General features: G+C 41.1%; 1 pseudogene across 1 annotated transcript in view; it reads left to right on the top strand.

The window, feature by feature from the left end:
• Positions 1-1761, top strand: part of LOC108290647 — a 43431-nt pseudogene extending 41670 nt beyond the window's left edge. The window contains exons 7-8 of the transcript XR_005197163.1: positions 1125-1172; positions 1335-1761. The product of XR_005197163.1 is annotated as a saoe class I histocompatibility antigen, A alpha chain-like (transcript). The remainder of the gene's footprint in view (positions 1-1124; positions 1173-1334) is intronic.
• The last annotated feature ends 20190 nt before the right edge of the window (positions 1762-21951 follow it).

Raw genomic sequence — 21951 nt, 5'->3', positions numbered from 1 at the left:
TCTCTGACCATGAGGCCACCCTGAGGTGCTGGGCCCTGGGCTTCTACCCTGCGGAGATCACACTGACCTGGCAGCGGGATGGGGAGGACCAGACCCAGGACATGGAGCTCGTGGAAACCAGGCCTGCAGGGGATGGAAACTTCCAGAAGTGGGCGGCTGTGTTGGTGCCTTCTGGGGAGGAGCAGAGATATACATGCCATGTGCAGCACGAGTGGCTGCCCCAGCCCCTCACCCTGAGATGGGGTAAGGAGGGGGATGGGTAAGGAGTGGATGGGGGGGTCATGTCTCTTAGGTAAAGCAGGAGCCCCTCTGGAGACCTTTAGCTGGGTTGGGGCTGGGGCCTGGGACCTGGGATCAGAGCCCCTCACCTTCCCCTCCTTTCCCAGAGCCGCCCTCCCAGCCCACCATCCCCATCGTGGGCATCGTTGCTGGCCTGGTTGTCCTTGGAGCTGTAGTCACTGGAGCTGTGGTCGCTGCTGTGATGTGGAGGAAGAAGAGCTCAGGTGAGGAAAGGGTGAGGAGTGGGGTCTGAGATTTCTTGTCCCACTGAGGGTTCCAAGCCCCAGGTAGAAGTGTGTCCTGCCTGGTTACTGGGAAGCATCGTCCACACTCATGAGCCTATCCAGCCTGGGCCCTGTGTGCCAGCACTTACTCTCTTGTAAAGCACCTGTGACAATGAAGGACAGATGTATCACCTTCATGATTATGGTGATGTCAACCTGATCCCAGCAGTCACAGGTCCCAAGGGAACGTCCCTGCTGAGGACAGTCCTTAGGAGGATAGTTGGTCCAGGACCCACACCTGCTTTCTTTGTTTTTCCTGATCCTTCCCTGAGTCTGCAGTCACACATTTCTGGAAACTTCTCTGGGGTCCAAGACTAGGAGGTTTCTCTAGGACTTCATGACCCTGCCACCTTTCTGAGCCTTCACAGAATATTTTCTTCCCACAGATAAAAAAGGAGGCAGCTACTCTCAGGCTGCGAGTAAGTATGAAGGAGGCTGATCCCTGAGATCGTTGGGATATTGTGGTCGGGAGCCCATGGGGGAGCTCACCCAGCCAGCAATTCCTCCTCTAGCGGCATTTCCTGTAGGCTCTGACCAGGTTCTGTTTTTGTTTAACCCCAGGCAGTGACAGTGCCCAGGGCTCTGATGTGTCTCTCACGGCTTGTAAAGGTGAGATCCTGGGAGGAGAGGGGGCTGATGTGTGTGGGTTTTGGGGGGCAACAGTGGGAACAGTTGTGTTATGGGGTTTCTTTGACTTGGACGTATTGAGCTGGTGATGAGTTGTTTAAAGTGTGACTGATATAAATTTGTTAATGAATTTTTTTTTTGTAGTTTGAGACAGCTGCCTTGTGTGGGACTGAGAGTCATGATTTATCCACACCTTCCGTTTGTACCTTCAAGAACCCTGATTTCTCTTACTGCAAAGGCATCTGAATGTGTCTGTGTCCCTATAGACATAATGTGAGGAGGTGGGGAGACCAGCCCAGCCCCGTGTCCACCATGACCCCTTCCCCACGCTGACCTGCATTCCTTCCCCGTCACCTTTCCTGTTCCAGAGACCTGGGGCTGGGATGTCTCCATCTCTGCCTCAACTTCATGGTGCAGTGAGCTGTAACTTCTTATTTTCTTTCCTATTAAAATTAGAATGTGAATGTAATTTACTTCTTGAAATTATTTCCATGAGACATTGATGGGATAATTAAAGGAAAAGATTCCTGAAATTTGAGACACAAAATAAATGGACGACCTGAGAACCTTCCACAGTCCATGTGTTCTTGTGCTGATTTGTTGCAGGGGTGGAGAGTAGATGGGGCCGTGCCCAGTGGGTGTGCAGGCCACTGTGGGCTTTATGAGGTCACTGCTCGGCTGGGTCATCTTTGCTGCTCCATTGTCTTTGGCCCTTCAGTAGAAGCTAGTCCCACCACGGCCAGTGATCACAGGGACTTCAGTGTCACCTAGGGTGGTCTGTACACATAGAAGTCCTTGTGGTATCAGGAGAGAAATTTTCAGACCCCTGTCCCTCTTGCCCTCCTTCCAGGTCTCTTTCCTGGATTGTATTTCCCATCTTTTCCCCAGCCTTCTTAAACGAAGCAGGTTCTGAAACTTGCAGAGAGGAGGGCTCCCGTAGTTTCTCATCGTATGTAACTTTCTGTTGGAACTCTTTCTGCTCTCTCTCCTACTCTGCTTCCTGCCCGGAGTCATAGTAATCCTAGTGCTGCCTCCAAACCGAACCCATGGATTTATAAAGCAGAGTCTAACTTAGATTCACATGTGGTTGGGAAATTGGAGCCATAAGCCCAGGGTTATCTTTCCTGAAAAGAAAAATATGGTTGTGTGCTGCAGCCTGCAGGAGGGTTTTGTGGGAGGAGGGAGGGAGGGAGGGAGGGAGGGAAAGGGGGCACACACGCAGCCCTGGTGAGAAAAGCTCTGGCAGCACTGATGTCAGTGTGAGATGATGTTGCTCTGTAGCTGCCACAAAACAGCATTTGGCCTGAGGCTACATTAATAAAGATATTGCCTTTAGAATAAGGAGGTGCCCTACAGTGATCATTCAACTGACATTTGTTGTTTGCTATGTATATGCCTGCTTTTGCATTTAGAAAACATTTTAGTAAAAACAGAAGGATTTCCGGCCTTGTGGTGTATGCGTTCTAGATGTAAGCTTATCCAACCTGTGGCTCACAGGCTGCATGTGGCCCAGGACAGCTTCCAATATGAGGACCTTTTTGCTTATCTGTGGTGGCAGATATCATGAAAATTATGCACATACTTTTTTTTCTTGCTTCTTTTTCTGCTCATCAGCTGTCTTTAGTGTATTTTATGTGTGGCTCAAGACAATTCTTCTTCTTCCCATCTGGTTCAGGGAAGCGAAAAGACTGGACACCTCCGTAGGCAGATGATAAATATAGTATAAGCAAGAGCAGAAAATGCTTGAGTTAGAAGGTGGCAAGTGCTGTGGGGCAGGGGATCCAGAGTGTGGGCTGTGGGGACAGGGGGGCGGCTGCTGTGCTGGGTGGTCAGCATGGGCCTCGTAAATTTGACCTTTGAGTGAAGATTTGAGGGATGTGAGGAGCTGTCCACAAGGATGACTGGGAAAGCTCTTTCCAGGCAGGAACCTTCAGTGCAGATGCACTAGGGCAGGAAAGTGTCTGTGTTCCTGGAAGGAGGAAGAGGCCAGAAGGGCTGGACAGAGAGAAACTGAAATGAGGTCAAAGGTGTGGCCAGAGCAGGTAGGCCTGGCGGGTGTGGGAAGGGTTTTGACCTTTGCTGTGAATGATATGGGGAGTTAGAGGACAGTTTTGAAAAGTGGGACATGGTGGGACTTTGAAAGTTTCTCTCTGGCTGCTTTGCTGAGAACAGAATTGAGAGGTGGGGGACAAGTGAGGCAGTAGGGAAATGGTGCGGAAGGAGCGCAGTATTCCAGGATGGAGATGCTGGTTACCTTGACTGGGGTGTGAGCAGGGGAAATGGTGGGAAGTGATGGGATTCCAGATGAATTTGAAGATGGACTTCACAGCACTTGCTAATGGATTGCATCTGTGGTGTGAGAAAGAAGAATCAAGGACACCCACAGTGTTGGACTGAGTGAGTAGAAGGGTGGAGCTGCTGTCCGTGGAGACGGGGACACTCTGGCAGGAGCATACGGAGGAGAGGGCATCGCAGGCATTCAGTGGAGGAGACATCTACGAGGAGTGCAGGTGAGGGGCCCGGATGCCTCTGCAGCTACAGCTTCACCACCCAGGTACTCTCCTGCTTCCACCCCCTGTGTCTCAGAGCCAGAGCACTGATTCTCCCCTGGGCTGTCTGCACTGTTAGATGGAAGTCAGGGAAGTTATGGTCTGCTGTTGGTTATAATAAGTCATGGATTAATGTGCTTTCTCAGATAATTAAAGAAATAATAAGAGAAGTTGTAACTAGAACAGTTATTTAGAAGACCACAATAATGCAAAGTTTTTTAATCATCTAAGGAAGGCAACAGAAGAAAACTAGTTGAGTGAAAAAGACATAATATTAGAAGGCAGCAAATGACAATGTACAGACTTAAACCCAATGAGGCCAACAATGACATTAAACATAATGGACTCACACATTCCAATGACAAGACAAATAGTGCAGAGGGGTAAAAAGAAGTCAATCCATAAATAACCATAGACTATTTACAAAAGTCATACATTTCAGTAGACGGTACAGAAAAGTTGAAAGTAAACGGATAGAAAAGAAATACCAGACACACATTCATGAGAAACCACATGGAGATGCCATTTAGAAAAATGACAGGACATGAATCTCATGAGACACAGAGTCCATGTAGACAGCTCACAGTGTCTTTACTTTTTTTCAGAGACAGGGTCTGTTGCCCAGGCTGAAATGCAATGGTGATATCATACCTCACTGTAACCTCAAACTCTTGGGCTGAAGTGATTCTCCTGCCTCAGCCTCCCAAGTAGCTAGGACTACAGGTGTGTGCCCCTACACCTGGTTATAATGTCTCATTTTCTCATCTGATGTGGTGTGATCAAGGAAGCAATGTCATGCCACGTGTTTGACTTGCAGTAGGTGCACAACAAATATCAGGGGAATGAAGAAATAAAACCACTTAGTAATTCAGGCCATATCCACATTTACGTTTTACAGATGAGGAGCAACATCTCAAACAAGTAAAGTAAAATAAATTGATTTACATCATCCAGAGCAGAGTCGAGAACACATTTCCTGTGCTAAAGGAACAGAGCTCTACTGAGGTCATAGCCAGTATCATGAATTGCTACTGCATTTGGAATTGATACATTTCAATATGTACTAAACAAAGGGTGTGGAAGGATTAACTGAATGCAGAGATAAAAGAAGAAAATGGATTTGTTAAAAGATGGACAAAATCTTTAATTTTTTTAAAGTGGATTTATGTGAACCAAAGCAGGTATTTTAGCCACCCAGTGATGTATGTCTCCCAATCATATTGCAAGTTATAAAAAATGGTGTAAACCTAATGTTATCACCTAATGGCAAGTCAAGCAGAAAAATATATGTTTTTCCCAAAGTAAAATGTTATTTTTATATGAAGATTTCTAATAATGTACAGTGACATCTAGTGGAGGCAAACTGGTGTTACAATCCATTAAAATCACTAACAGGTGTCAAACACTACTGTCATAATTACGGTGTATAGTACCCCCACTAATGATGGTAATCTTAATCCTCGTATTCTAACTCTATATTTTAAACCCTTTTGTAAAATTTATCTCCTTTCACCTAGAAGCAATCAAACTCCAAGTGGTGCTGAAAACACAGCCACGCATAGTCATGCCATTCTTCTGAGGACTCTTAACCTCAGGAGAAACCCCAACAGCTGTCCCCACACAACACCCCCTTCTCAGCAGAAAGTGGCCAGAAATAATCATTGCCCAACACCTCCTAACAGCAGTTAAGGTTATCACTCCTGAGGGGAATAATACAGAAGTTATTAAGAAACCATTTTAGACAGAGAGAATAAAGAGTTCTCGGTGGAATTTTTCTTTAATAAAAAGCAGTCCCAAAACCATTTCTTTTCTAACAGAAAGCAGCCTGAAAAGCTGCAAGCAAACTGGAAGCTTGCATATGTAAATGCCGGCAGCTAGATGAAAAGCCGGGTACATCCAACATGGCGGTTCCCGTCCCTTTTCTTTGTCTACCCATGTGTGAGTTTCATGGCACTGGTCAGTTAAGCCGAGTGTGCAGGTCAGGATGCCAGGCAGGTAGAGGCCACATTTGCATAATAAAAGACTAGGGTGGGAGGGTCAGTTTCCTCACAGGCTATGTAAATGGCACACCTGGTCAAACCAATCCCCTGAGCCCCATGTAAATCAATCACTGACTCCTGAAGCCTCTCCATAAAGTCTATTGTATCACCCCAAACTCTGAAACTCTCTTGGGGCAACCTGTTTTCTCTGTATGATAAAGCTTTCTCTCTCTTCTTTGTCTATTAAACGCTCCGCTCCTTAACCTGCTCCACGTGTGTGTCCTTGTCATTAACCATCTTGGCACAGGACAACAAGTGTGGATATTTACGCCATACAATGTAACCGTTTCAACACCACTGGAGGCAGTGAGCGTGGTCTATTCCTTGAGGCCTAGGTGAACCTGATAGGACACAGCTGAGGGGAAACCATCACCCAGTCTGCAGGCTTTGGCCATCAGTGTAGAAGACACAGGTCCTCAGCTCTCCACAGGTGCCACTGTGGCCAGAGCCTCCTCTCTGCATGGTTAGTGAGGCTTGGCCCTTCCCCTGAACACAGTGACAGGGATCTCTCCAGAGGTGGAGATGATACTATTCCTCCCCTAAAATGGTTTAACCTCGTGGTTTTTCTGCTTTTTCTGCTTTACAGGAAAGCTGACTCTGAAATCCCAGGCACACATAAGGGACAGGTGGATTTCAGGGCTGTGCTTGAAGGAAGACCACCGATCACCAGGTGGCGCCATTGTGCTGCTCCTGCACCCAGGAGGTGGATGCTGGGGCTGAGCTGCAGGATGGAAGACGATGTCATTACTCATTTTCCAGGTTCCAAGTAAAATCCCTCCTGCCCAGCCCATCTGGTTCTTCCTGAATCCTCAATCTAACAAGGACTGTGTTTTCTTTTTTTTTTTTTTTATAACTTTAAGTTCTGGAATACATGTGCAGAACATGCAGGTCTGTTACATAGGTATCCATGTGTCATGGTGGTTTGCTGCTCCTATTAATGCTCTCCCTCCCCAGTGTATGATGCTCCCTTCCCTGGGTCCAAGTGTTCTCATTGTTCAACCCCCATTTATGAGTAAGAACATTGCAGTGTTTGGTTTTCTTTTCCTGTATGAGTTTGCTGAGAATGATGGCTCCCAGCTTTATCCATGTCCCTATAAAGGACACTAACTCATTCTTTTTTATGGCTGCAAGGACTGTCTTTTTCTCAGACAGGTCATTGTGACCAGGCAGGCCTTTTTGACCCAGAAAAGTGGATGTGATTGCTAGGTTCACCACATGTTGGTTTATTGTATTGCCAGTAAAATGAAATCAAAATACATACCTCATAAGTAATAAAATAACCCATAATAAGCAAATATTTATAATGTACTGACACCACTGAGGTTTCCTCCAAGTGTGGGCACAGCTGCAGACACACCTTGTCCCTTGAGTCGAGCCACTGGTTAGAGTAAAATGGGAAGAAACCCCAGTCACTGCAAAAAGGGTCCCCATGGAAGAGGCCTGGCAGGGGAGCCTGCTGTCCCAGGTCCACCATATTTGGGGGTGACTCCCCCTTCATGGAAGGACTTTTTAAAAAAAATTATTTTTGTATCCACATTAGTTCTGAAATTGCAGAATGTCCAGACCCAGCACTGGTCAGTTATACTATCTCTTTCTTCCCTATAAAATACTGTGCCAAAGGGTGCCCTCATGCACTCCTGTCCTCTTCCTGGAGAGGAGCAAACCAATAATGGACAACATTGAAACATACAAACTTACTTTAAATATGTGCTGTTAGAAGTAGCTACTGAAAGACCAATTCCACCAAAATGAGGGAAGGTACAGAAAAAGACATCTGCACACCCATGTCCATAGCAGCATTATTTGAAACAGCCATGAAATAGAGGCAACCAAAGCATCACTTAACAAATGAATTGATCAAAAAAATGTGGTACATGCAGTCAATGGAATATTATTCATCCTAAAAAGAGGAAATCCTGTTCTACGCTGCACTATGGATGAACCTGGAGAACATGACTAAGTGAAATAAGCCAATCACAAAGAAGCTCCAATGCTGCACAATTCCATTTATACAAGGTGTCCGAACCCTTAGAACCTGAAAGTAATATGGCGATTGCCAAGGGCTGAGTGGGGGGAATGGGGATTAATGAGGAGTTTTTGTTCAATGGGCATAGAGTTTCAGTTTTGTAAGATAAAATGTTATCGGGATCTGTGGCACAACAGTGTGCTTACAGATAACAGTACTGCACACTTCAAAATAGTTAAGATACCAAATTTTATGTAATATGTTTTCTGGCTCAATGAAAAAAAAAAGCCCTGTTACTAATTGAGGAAAAAAGCACATAAATTCATTAAAAATATACTTACCATGAAGAAAGTGATACAGAAAACCATGAGAGATCCTTGCTATCATCCATCAACCAGCAGATTCAGCATCTCATGAAACAAGACAGAAAGATTCAAAGGCCCAGCCTTGACATCTTGAATCAGTTTGAATTTTGGCAGGACCCCAGGCGGCTCCACTTCATGTGGAAGCACTGTCCCAGATGGTGGTGGAGAGAGAGCCTAGGATGGTGGCTCTGCTCAAAGGTAGAAGCCTCCATTCCAGATGGGAGAATACCAGAAGAATGATACTTCCAAGAAAGCAAAATTAATAGAATGCCCAAAGTTTCTAACTTATTAAAAGAGTCATACAAACAGAAGAGGTATCAAAGTTAAATTAATGAGAGTTATCTAGAAAATAAACAAAAACAAGGCAAATATTAACTCCTGGAAGAACAAATGTGCCAGAAGGGAAAAGTGTTAAAGTTGACATGAGAGTATCAGTCATGGAAACGGAAACAAGGAATGACTGAACCAAACATAATTATCATATAATATACTGGGAAGACGAAGGAACGGGAAGGGTGAAAGGGAACAAGTGCTCTAACTACTGCATCCGCCCACCACTGTGCTGTGCAACAATGGCTGCAACTGAAAAACAAAAACAAAAACACGCAGTATTAATAAACAAATGGTACTTAGAGATATGGAAGTCAAGTAAAAAAAATCAGCTAAGAAAGCGGTTGCTCCCTAGAAAAGCAGAAATTGATAAGAAGCAAAGAAGGCACTTATTTTTCTCAAGCAATCCTATGCAAATATTTGACTCTTTCAATTATGGACAATTGTAAATTTGATTAAAATGAAAGCAAAAACTTCAATGAATATGCAAGTTTATGCCTAATGACAACTGTATTCAACAGTGATATAGGTTAACTAAAATATAAAAATACTTTAACATAAAACAGTCATGCATAAATATGTATGTAACATCAACTCTCAATAAAAACATGAAAGAATATGTCAATAAACACATCTCTGGATAAACACATCTCTGGATAGCTCACAGATGAATTCTCTACCCCATCTCCTTTACTGGTTGCCCTGTGAACTGAGGCGGCAGGTATCAGGACCTGACTAAGGTCTCTCATCTTTCTGGTGTTTCCAGGAAGGTCCTGCATCCACTGCTCCTGCACAGAGGGCTCTCATCCCTGCCTTGAGTCTGTTTGACAGCCCCTCTGCTGCCACCTCACTGACACTCTTAGAAGGACCCCACGCAACAAGGTGGGGAGCTATCTCACCTCCACACCTCCCTTCCCTGATCAGTCTGAACTGATGGCAGAAGATGTTGATGCTTGCTTTCCTCATCCAGATTTCCAGTTCATTTATTCTTCATCAATTCAGGCCACATCTCCCCAGAACTTACTTCACACCAGAAGTAGACTGACCCACTGACCCTATTCTTATTTTAATGTCCACAGTTCTTTTATTTTCAATTTTTGTGGGTACATACTAGATATATTTATTTACGGAGTATATAAGATATTTTAATACAGAGATGCCATTGTGCTGGCCTAGAGGCAGAACCTGAGCAACGCCATTTTTATAAGACAAAGCTGTGTTTCCATTCTCCTTGCAGTAACTGCTGACTTTGGCTTCTGTAAATAAATCTGCTAGCTTGCTCTGGAAATGCCCACTATGTAAAACCGCTTGCCTTCTCTTATCAGTAACAGCCAGAATTGCTGGCCTTTGCCAGAATAAGCTTCTGTAAAGTTACTTGCCCTGCATCCCCCCACCCTCTTGCTCCTGAAACCAGGATGTGCTTTTTTAGCTTAAAACCCCAGTTCCTCCTGAGCTGGGGGCCACAGGTTGGAGAAACGTGAGTCCTCTTTGGCCACCGGCATAATAAAGACCCTGTCATCTGGCATACTTTTGTCTTGGTGGTAATATTTTAATCTCGCATTTTAATACCTCTCACATTTCAATACTTCACCATGTACAATAATCACATCATGGAGAATGGGGTATCCATCCCCTCAAGCATTGAACCTTTGTGCTACAAACAATCCAACTACATGCTTTTAATTATTTTTAAATGTACAATTAAGTTTTATTGACTATAGTCACTCTGTTGTATGATCAAATAGTCAGATTCATTCCTTCAGTTTTTTTATAACCATTGCCACCTCTCCTCCACCCCACAACTACCCTCCTCATCCTCCAGTAACCATCCTCCTACTTTCTATGTCCATGAGTTGCATTGTTTTGATTTTTAGATCCCACAAATAAGTGAGAATATGCCGTGTTTGTCTTTCTGTGCCCTGCTTCATTTCACTTAACATAATGGTTTCCAGTTCTATCCACATTGTTGCAAATGACAGAATCTCACTCATTTTTGTGATGAATAGTACTCCACTGCGTATATATAAGACATTTTCTTTATCCATTCATATGTTGATGGATACATCAAATCTTAGATGCCGTGAACAGTGCTGCAGCAAATACGGGAGTGCAGATATATCTTTAACATGCTACTTTCCTGTCTTTTGGGTATATAATCGGCAGTGGGGTTGCTGGATCATATTGCAGCTATACCTTAGTTTTTTGAGGGATCTCCAAACTGTTCTTCATAGTGGTTGTACTAATTTACATTCCCACCAACAGTGTACAAGGGTTCCTTTTTCTTGCCAGTGTTTGTTATTGCCTGTCTTTTGGATAGAAGCCATTTTACCTGGGGTGAGACGATAATTCACTGCTTTGATTTGAATTTCTCTGTCGTTTCATGATGCTGAACATCTTTTCATATGCCTGCCTACCATTTGTATGTCTTCTTTTCATAAGTGTCTACGCAAATCTTTTGCCTATTTTTAATCAAATTATCAGATTTTTTTCCCCTATGGAGTTGTTTGAGCTCCTTATGCATTCTGGCTATTAATCCCTTGTCAGATTAGTAATTCTCAATCTCCTATTCTGGGGGTTGTCTCTCTACTTTGTTGATTGTTTCCTTTGCTGCGCAGAAGCTTTTCAACTTGATGTGATCCCATTCGTCCATCTGTGCTTTGGTTGCCGTGCTTGTGGTGTATCACTCAAGAAATTTTTTCCCAGACCAATGTCCTGGAGATGTGCTGGCACCACATCAATGACTCAGGACCACCACAGAGGAGGGTCCATTAACCATAGCAGTAAAGGAAGTCCAACCAGATGCATCTCTACTGGAGCAGATAAAAGGCCAATGGCAAAGGTTATTTAGGACTCCCAAGATTTTGAGCCAGGGGAGGGGATACCTGAATGGGGGTTGGACTAGCAACTTTCCCTACGTTGGACAGAGCATTTCTTCCCAGACCGCAAGGAATTCCCTTCCTACTAAAGTTATCTCCATTGATCCTGTTGAAGTCTGGGCCAAAACACTCCACATACCAATAAACACAGCCCCTTAAAGAAGCATCCTGGCTGCCATTTGGCATGGTCCTTTGCTGCCCCTGTAACTTTACAGAAAATACCAGCACCTTTGCCCCTCTGGCAACATGTTTGGTATGCACTCCCCACCCGTAATCCCACGTCCTATCCAACAGAGATGGAGCTATCACAGTCATTCTGTTTAATGGGGAAGAACTGCCCCACCAGGTACCTGCTGAACATTTTTAATTCCACCCGTAGTCTTCTGTTCTTATTGCTGTTCTGCTCTGCACCTCTTGGTTTGGTTCCTGAATAAACATGGCAAAAGGCATTTTTAATTCTGTGTCTTACACCTGGCATACATATCATTACCTGTTGGTTGTGTTATTGTTGTGCCCCTGCTTAACATGTAGAAAACAAATTGACAAAAGGTGTCCCTCACACCATCAAAATGTCACCCACATCCTCCCCCAAAGCCTCAGGGACCATGGGAGGAAATGTGAGTCCATGAGATTGTAAGAGCTGGATTATGGGGGTGTGATGTGGGAAGAAAAGTGACTCCCTCTTGGATGCTAATTCTCCATGTTGACTTCTGATTAGTACCAGTCCCAGGAATGACTCCCGATTCCTATTGTAAGAACATGTCAACCTTGATGTTATCACCCAAATTCTGGGCTATGACATGTTAGCATTTTTGCCTGTTCTGGACAGTTGCCTTTGTCTTGCACAGAGCACGTATACTCTTTCCCTGTGGTATATAAGCCCTGGGTGTGGGGGTAACAAGTGCAGAAACCTACCTATCTTGCTGCCATCCAAGACCACGCTTCTGTCTGTAAGTTTCCCAATAAAACACCCTTTACTGACACACTAGATTTGTCTGTTTTGTTACTTGGTTTATTGGCTCTTTTGGCATTTGGGGGGGCACTTTGCATATATGGCCTTTCCATGGAACAGAGGGTCTGTGTGGGGCTGGGAGCCCAAATAAGCACTTGTAGTCAAAGCCTAGAACATTCACTGAGGAGACAGAACAACACCTGTTAGCAGAGACAGACCTGTTAGCAGAGACAGACCTGTTACCAGAGTGGATAGCTGGGCCAGCAGGTCTGGAGTGATGCTATGGAAGAGCAGGCCAGTGACAGCTGAAGAGCTTCAGAGGCTCCCACTTCTAACAAGCTCACTTCCTGTAAGAGGGACTGCTGTCGTATCATAGTACTCAACTGTCTCTGCCTGGTTGTCCTAATAAATATTCAGCATTTGGGGGCATCCACGCTACTGGAACAGTAGCCACGGGAACAGTCCACTGTGCCAGCTTAATTGAACCCAACTATACAATGAGAAAGTGGGAATCAGTGTGTTCTGCTACTTCTCTGCTTAGCACTCCTATATACCTGCTTTACATAGGCACCATGTGGCACCGTGGCGTGTGCCTGTGCGCCTTTGAATCACATTTGTGTGACTATTGAAAGGCTTCTTCGGGACTGTTGTGACTTCAACTACACTATGGACTGATCCCTGTCGGAAGGTAACAAGGGGACAAGGGACAGCATTTACAGCCTAAGTCGTGGAATGTGTGTGGCATCAAACGGTTTTGCATTTGAGAGCAGGAACACAGCTGTACGGCAACAGATACTCCATCAGCCAACAGAAATTGTGATTGGCTTTAAAGAAAATGGGCTTCCCTTGGTCTTAGGAACATAAGACTCAGCAGTATAGAAACAGAGAAATGGTTGCAGGTGGAGAAAGCACTTTTACCAGAGTCAGAAAGGCAACAACCCAAAATCTCCAGCTTTTCCTCCCTTCTCTCTCTCGAGCTCTCTGTACCTCTGCTCCAGCAGTGATGGCAGCAGTGTGGAGATCACAGCCTCAGGGAACAACCAAGGCCCAGCATCACTAGCAGAGGTTATGAGAAACTACGACTTCCTTTAAAAAACAACACAGTGGGGGAGGGCCGGGGTGGGGAATGAGAGTGCCTAAGGTCTTAGGAGAGGGCTGGTGCAGGCCTGGGGTGTAGCAAATTCTGTAGCTTGTCTAGAGTCACCATGCCAAGTGGGGAGGCTGCCTGAGTGAGAATATATTAAGGGTAGCATCTGCACCGTCCTCTAGAGGTCTCAGAATGTCCATGACTGTGGCTTTAGTGGTCCTTGAACAGAAATTTGGTAACATGATGAGTAGCAGGTGCTGGCACGGTAAGGTTACAAATGTGTAGCAGAATTATTCTGTGGATAACAGAAAATACAATATATAAAGAAACAAGTTAATACTATGAGAAAGCCATTAGCCAAATTCAGAATGTGGATGATTCTACAGGACAAGTAATCTGGCTTTGTTGGGGAAACAGAAGCATAGGAGAGCCCGGGTGACACCATTTTAAAATCAACTCCGTCTTTCAACTAGCAAGGCGTATTCCTTGCCAATCACAACCCATGGTCATAAGTTTACCGCTGAACAAACAACAAAATTATTATGCCTGTAAGAACAAACGCCAATGACAACAGAAGGTCCACATGTCCGGACATCACATAATAATAAATGCTTTTAAGATTATTATAGTCATGCTTTGATGTACTTACTAACTAAAATGCCAAGGATAACTTTCTTTAAATCAACAAAGTACTAAATTTTGTCATGCTGTCAGAGCACCCACACGTAGACATAACTTAGCTTTTAGAAGAGTTTACAGCAAAGATGGTGCATTCTTCCTTTTGCTTTCTGAGGACACCTACTCTGTATCTGAGTAACTTTCAATAAACTATCTCCTTCTCACTTCACTCTGCAACTCACCTTTAATTCCTTCCTGTGCAAGATTCAAGAATCCTCTTTTGGGGTCGGGATCAGAACCCGTTTTTCTGGTAACAGTTTCTCCAACAAATCAAAGCTTCAGAAAAAACAAAAAAATAGGTGAGACGGGTGGTATGTTTAGAAGAACAGAAAATAAAGAGACATAAGAAGCAATTGCAATGTGTGGACTTTCTCTAATTGAAAAAGACCAATTGAAAAGGACAAGAGAGATTTGAATATGCATTGAGTACTTAGTAAAATTAGAGAACTGTTGTTAATTTTGTTGGTGTGAGAATAGCATGGTTTTATGTTTTCTAAAAACCCTATTCTGCAAAAGGTGCATGCTGAACTATTTAACTGTGAAATTGTAGGTAAAGGATTTGCTTTTACAATCCTCTAGAGATGAGTTTATAATGATATCAATGATGTGATAAATAAATCAATGGAGGAGAGGAGGCAAAATCTCCCCTGAAGAAGAACTCCAAATAAGGTAGGTAGATAGTCTGTCCTTAAGGGAGAGCATTAACTCCTTCTGGAAGTGTGAATTCTTGACATGATGTAATGAAAATGGTACTTCACTTGTAGTTTTCCTCCCCCGTATCCATAACCCCTATCTCACTATGAAAAAAAAAAACAAAAAACTGCCGAATTCCAATAGAGGAACATTCTACAAAATGCCTAACTAGTATTCCTCAATAATGTCTAGGTTATCAGAAACAAGGAAAATCTGAGGAATTGTCACAGCCAAGAGGAGCCTAAGGAGAGATGACAACTCCATGTAATAGGGTATCTTGAATGGGACCTTGGAATAGAAAAATAATAGGTAAAACCCAAAGACACCTGAGTAATGTATGGCTTTTGGTTAAAGATAATGCATCAATATTCATTCACTAATTGTAAGAAATGAACCATACAAATATTAGATGTTAATAACAGGAGAAACTGAGTTTGAGGTAGATGGACACTTTAACAGCTTCTCAATTTTCCTGTAGTTAAAACTGTTCTAGAACCAAAGTCTATTTTTTTAATTCTCCTGGAAAAAAGTGGAAATATATGAAACACGATGGAAAAATGTTAATAATTATTGAATGAGATGATGGATAATGAGAATTCATTATATAATTCTGTTTTTGTGTATTTGAAGTTTTCTGTGATGGAAAGCTTGAGGCTGGGCACGGTGGCTCACACTTATAATCCTAGCACTTCAAGAGCCCAAGAGTTCAGGGCCAGCCTGCGCAACATAGTGAGACCCCATCTCTACCAAAAAAAGCAGAAAAGTTAGCCAGATATGGTGGGCTTGCACCTGTAGTCCTAGCTACTTGGGAGACTGAGGTGAGAGGACCACTTGAGCCCAGGAGGCCAAGGCTGCGGTGAGCCAAGATCATGTCACTACACTCCAGTCTAGGTGACAGAGTGAAACCTTGTCTCCAAAAAGAAAAAAGTTTGAACTAGAAATATAGAGATAAGGATAAGAAGAAGCTATTTAAAGTATTTAGAGTAGCTGCTTCTTCTTAAAATTGTGGTTTAAAAATATATAACAAAATTGACTATTTTATCATTTTTCTGTGTACAGTTCTATGATATTGTGTATGCATACTGTGTAACCGTCACCATCCTCCACCTCCAGAACTTTTTCATCTTCCCAAACTGAAATGCTATGTCTGTTAAACAACATCTCCTCATTCTCTCCTCCTCCCAGTCCCTGGTAACCACCATTCTACATTTTATGAATCTGATTAGTCTAGGTGAATCATGTAAGTGGATTCATACAATATTTTTCCTTTTCAGTCTGATTTATTTAATCTAGTTTCATGTCTTCAAGGTTCATACATATTATAGGAAAATAATTTCCTTCCTTTTTCTGAAAAATATTCCATTGTATGGATCTACCACATTTTGTTCATCAATCCATCCACGGATGTATACTCTGCTGCTTTTCCACCTTTTGGCAGTTATGAATAATGTTGTTACAAACATGATGTACAAATATCTGCTTGATCTCTGCTTTAACTTCTTTTGGCTCCATACCCAGGAGAGGAGTTGCTGGATCATATGTTAATGCTATGTTAAATTTTTTGAAGAAGAAAAAGTGACTGTTTCTACAAAACAGAAATTTTCAGATTAGAAGACGTTGGACAGGGAAAAATTCCAGTCTCTGAAAACTTAGAGTTTTCACTATAAGCTTTGTAGAAACATTTGTAAATGATATATGATAAAAATGAAGTAAAGTATGCACTAAAACTCATTTTGTGCCAGGTACTGAACATACATGGAGGGAGCCCTCAGTCCTTTGGGGAAGAAGCTGGTTATAGAACGGTGTGATCACAGGCACAACACAGAGAAGACTCCAGGGGCAAGCACAGAAAATAGCCATCGAAGGAGATTCTTTGCACGCCATGCAAAGGTGCACTACAGGAGGTGACGTGGGAGTGAAGGAGGAAAAGATGACATTCCAAGTTGGAGAACTGGAAGATTCAACTCGGAATGATGTCAGCACTGAGACTCTAGGATCGTATTGTACAATTGGCCCCATCTCAGCACTAACACTCTAAAATCTTACCTTTCTTATGTCTTCAAACTGTGGCCCTATATTTAGCTTCTATATCTTTCTTGGCCTGAATCCAATACTAAAATTGGTCCTGATTCCAGGGGAGGTGTTTCTCTTTTGAATCCCATAGCCTGAAATTTTCTATTCATCTTGAAGGCCACATTCAGGAAGAACCCTAGGAACTCTGTATCTCAGCATGTGAGGCTTCAGGCCAAGGAGTGCTAAATTGATTGTGAAAGATCTTATCTGCCTCCAATGCCATAAGGTCCTGATGAAATGTCCAGCATTGTTGTAGAAATTCAAGTGTCTTAATACAGGATTATATGTCTTGGAGAGTGCATATAAGAAAAAATCTTTTAGAGATAGGTGTGTCTCAGTGATGCTGTGCAGACCTGTGGCCAAAATCAATTCAGAAAATGCTTTTGACTCAATATTTCTCAAAAATATGAGTCTTAAAATTTTGATATTGATGGGAAAATGTTACATAATTGAAGAGATAAATACAAGTATGCCAATCAGCCAAAAACACTGCATATATGTTTAATGCAGATTTTTGTCTCAAAAACTGTTAATAAATTAATAGTGCAGCTTACAAAAGATTAAAAGAGCTGGGATGTTTAAAAAACTTTCCAAGTGTCAGGTGCTGGTACTTTACATTTATTCTACCTCCTAATCCTTATAATAGGTCAAAGCTCATTATGTCAAAGACATAAGTCTTCAAAGTTCAGATGTGACACTGGGAATTAGAAAGGTTAATATAAGAGAAATGTCTAAGGCTACACTTCTAGTAATTATAGTTCATTGATAAAGAAAACATTAAAATCTGTTGGGCCCTCACTTAAAAATAAATAATATTTGTGTTATAGGAGCAAGATTCCTTCAGTCACAAGTTAAGAGTATTAAAAGAAAAGATTCAACATGTAAATTTATCTGGAAAGGCCATGGGTGAGGATGGCTACAGACATGATTGGATTCAGAGACTCAAATTTGCCATCAGATCTCTCTGTACTTCTAAAGAAGACAGTATCAACTTATCAGTTCCAACTCCTCTCATATTATCCTACCTTCACAGATTTAGAAGAAAAATAGACATCTTTCTCACAATGCTTATAAATAAAGAACCATAGAAGATGACCTTTGGACCAATATCTGTTGTTATGGAGATGCGGTACAGTGTGGGAAACCCTGATTGGTCAGGACTGGGTCATGTTATTTTCTCATCCCTGGTCCATTATATTATTTCTTAAGTTATTTAAATTCATGGATATTACTTTTAACTAGTTTAATTGACATAATTATACATATTAATATAGTACAGTTGATATTTTGATACATGTGTATAACATGTAATAAGCAAGTCAGAGTATTCAGCATATGCATCATATCAAATGTTTACCATTTCCTTGTGGTAAACGTTTGTGGTAAATGGGTAAATGTTTGTGGAAACATTCAAAATCATATCAAAAAAAAATCCACCACGATCAAGTGGGTTTCATAGCAGGGAAGCAGGGATGGTTTAACATAGGCAAGTCAATAAATGTGATACACCACAAAAAGAATTAAAAACAAAAATCGCATGATCATCTCAATAGATGCAAAAAAGGCATTCAACAAAATATGGCATCCCTTTATGATTAAAGCTCTCAGCAAAATCGACATACAAGGGACATACCTCAATGTAATAAAAGCCATCTATGTCAAACCCACAGCCGACATAATACTGAATGGGGTAAAGTTGAAAGCATTCACTCTGAGAACTGGAACAAGACAAGGATGCCCACTCTCACCACTTCTCTTCAACACAGTCCTGGAAGTCCTAGCCAGAGCAATCAGACAAGAGAAAGAAATAAAGGGCATCCAAGTCAGTAAAGAGGAAGCCAAACTGTTGCTGTTTGCTAATATGATTGTATACCTAAAAAACTCTAAAGACTCCTCCAAAAAGCTCCTAGAACTGATACAAGAATTCTGCAACATTTCTGGATACAAAACTAATGTATGCAAATCAGTAGCTCTCCTATACTCTAACAGTGATCAGGGTGAGAATCAAATCAAGAACTCAATCCCTTTCACAATAGCAGAAAAAAAAAAAAACTTATAAATATGCCTAACCTAAGGAGGTGAAGGACCCCTGCAAGGAAAACTACAAAACACTGCTGAAAGAAATTATAGACGACTGTTGAGATTCACTCGGGGTGGCTGGCAAGATATCAAGGGAACTATTAGGGAAAAGTTATAAAATATAATCTCTAACCTTTTGGAAGGCTGAAAGGTTTTTATTAACTTATAGAATGGGCTGAAGCAGCCAGTTTGTACATTAGAGTACTAAGTCGTAAAGTAAGGATTAAGATAATAAAAGCTTCCCCAGTTAAGTCTGTTTACCTCACCCCACACTCCTTTGTCTCTACTCTGTTTATTCATGTAAACTTTGTGTTGAATGGTCCTCTCAGGGGGAAGTTGAAGGGGAGTTACTCATTAATGGTGTTTATTCTAAGCCCCAGAATCAAAAGCTTTTATGATTTGTAAAACCACCGTTTAAGCCATGTTAATTACTCACAAGCACGTTGACTTAGAACCTCTGTTATTAAATCTATGCTGAATAAATGCAAGGAGGAACAAGAAGTCATGGTTAGTTAGCTGCAATCACCCTCTTAAAGCAGCTGTCAACCATCCCTAGCCCAGTCTACACCGTATTCTGTGTGTGTGAGTGCATTCATTCATCTGTTGCTGACTCAAGTGGTACAGGACAGACCTCCACAAGTGGTGATCAACATCTAATTCTGCCCCATTAGTTTACGTGTCCATTTTTATGCCAATACCTTGCCATTTTAGTTACTATAGGTGTATATTTTGAAGTCAGATACTGTGATATGTCCAGCTTTGCTCTTTTCACTTAAGACTGCTCTGGCTATTCAGAGTCTTTTGTGGTTCCATACAAATTTTAAGGTTTTTTTTTTTTTCCATTTCTATAAAGAATGGCATTGATATTTTGATAGGGATTGCATTAAATCTGTAGATTGGTTTGGATAGTATGGTCACTTTACAATGTCAATTTTTCCAATTCATGATAATGAAATATCTTTCAACTTTTTGTGTCCTTTTCCATTTATTTCATTAGTATTTTATAGTTTTCATTACATACTTGGTTAAATTTATTCCTATGCTTTTTTATAGTTACTGTGAATGGGATTTCTTTCTTGATTTTTCAGCTAGTTTATTATTTTCAGTTTCCCATATATGGCCTTTATTGTGTTTAAGTACATTCCATCTATACCTTATTGGTTGAGAGTCTTTATCATTAAGTGATACTGAATTTTATCAAATGCTTTTTCTGCATCTATAGAGATAATAATATTATTTTTGTCTTTCATTCCATTGATATGCTCTATTATGTTTATTGATTTGTATGGAAATTCTATCGTTTTCGTATATCGATTTTATAGTCTGTAAATTTACTGAATTTATCAGTTCTGAGAGTTTTTTCATGGAGTCTTTAGGGTTTGTCTATAAATAAGATTATGTCTTCTGCAAACAGCAACAATTTCACTTTCTGTTTTCCAATTTGGATGCCTTTTCTTTCTGTTTCTTGCCTAATTGCTCTGGGTAGGACTTCCAATACTGTGTTTTAATTGTTGTTGCAATTTTTTAAAATTTTCTATCCATTTCCATAGTTATCAGTCTAGTACTACGTTAAATTCAGTTAAAGTAGGCATCCTTATTCTTGTTCCAATTCTTAGAGGGAAATCTTTCAACTTTTTTTCCATTATGTATGTTGTCAACTGTTTAATTGTCATATACAAACTTTAATGTATTTAGATACATTTCATCTGTACCTAACTTGTTGAAAGTTATTATCATGAAGTGACGATGAATTTTATTAGATGCTTTTTCTGCACCTAGAGAGGATCATTTTATTTTTTTCTTCATTCTGTTGATATAATCTATCATGTTTATTGATTTGCAGATATGTAACCATTCTTGCAACCCTGGAACAAATCCTGTTTGATCATGGCACATAATCTGCTTTAGGTGTTGTGGATTTAGTTTGCTAGTATTTTGTTAATTTTTGCATCTGTGTTTATCAGGATTTTGGGCATGTAGTTTTTTGTTGTTGTATCCTTGTCTGATTTTGATAACAGGGTAATGCTTGCCTCCCAGAATAAATTTGAAATAATTCCTTGCCCTTCAATTTTTTGGAATAGTTTCAAACGAATTGGTGTTAGTCCCTTTTTAAATGTTTGGTGGAATTGAACAATGAAGGCATCCAGTACTGGGCTTTTCTTCGGTGGGAGACTTTTTGTTATTGATTCAAGCTCATTACTCATTATTGGTATTTTCAAGTTTTTAATTTCTTCTTGGTTCAATCTTGGTAGATTTTATATGTCCAGATTAAACTTCATTTGCCCTGTAATTAATGAGACCTATGGACCAAAATTTTGGGTATAGCAGTAACCATAGCCGTTAGATTCTTTAAAAACTTGCATTGCCTTGTTGGTATTGTTTCAAGTGAGTTATGGGTTTCTTTTTAAATGTTAGCTAGGAGTAACTGAATTGTATAAGTGAAATATCTCTAAGTAGCCTTGAATTAGTCACAAATCAATCTTTTGTTCACCAGTCTTGTTTACTTAATTAGCAAATGTGTGCAGGGAAAAATTTTAGCCGGGTTTTTATTCTTCGTCTTTTCCTTTTTGGCTTTTGCATGGCACAAAAACAAAATTTTTATGCTGAACAGCAATATATTAGTGCTCTGAGATCAAGATTTTGACCTATTTAGTCTAGAGCCTAACTTTTATAAACATTTATTTCTCTAACTTTTATGTTACTAATTTTTCAATTAAGTATCTCATTATTGTACATAACTGTTAGGGAAACCTAAGTTTATATTTATAAAAGGTGTCAAGGTGGTTGATTACCATGGAGCTATTGTAATCTGTAAAGCCATTAGTTTCAATGCCTTTAAGACTGTTTTCTTTCCTTAATTGAAATGCCATAAGCAGTGAGTTTTATCTCAACACCTGTACAAATGTCAGTAGGTTCAAAGTAAGCAGAAAAAAAAAGATAGAGAACTTCTACATGTTAACTCGATAATTGTTGGTTTTAAAAATAATGACCATTTCGGTTTTGAATTTTCCTTAATTCATTTTGCCCATCCACTTACAAACATGCACAAGAATGGGTCATAACATACAGCCAGC

This window comes from Cebus imitator, unplaced genomic scaffold (genome assembly GCF_001604975.1).
Source record: "Cebus imitator isolate Cc_AM_T3 unplaced genomic scaffold, Cebus_imitator-1.0 Scaffold440, whole genome shotgun sequence".
In the NCBI taxonomy this organism is placed as follows: domain Eukaryota; kingdom Metazoa; phylum Chordata; class Mammalia; order Primates; family Cebidae; genus Cebus; species Cebus imitator.
This window is presented reverse-complemented; position numbering and strand designations above follow the sequence as displayed.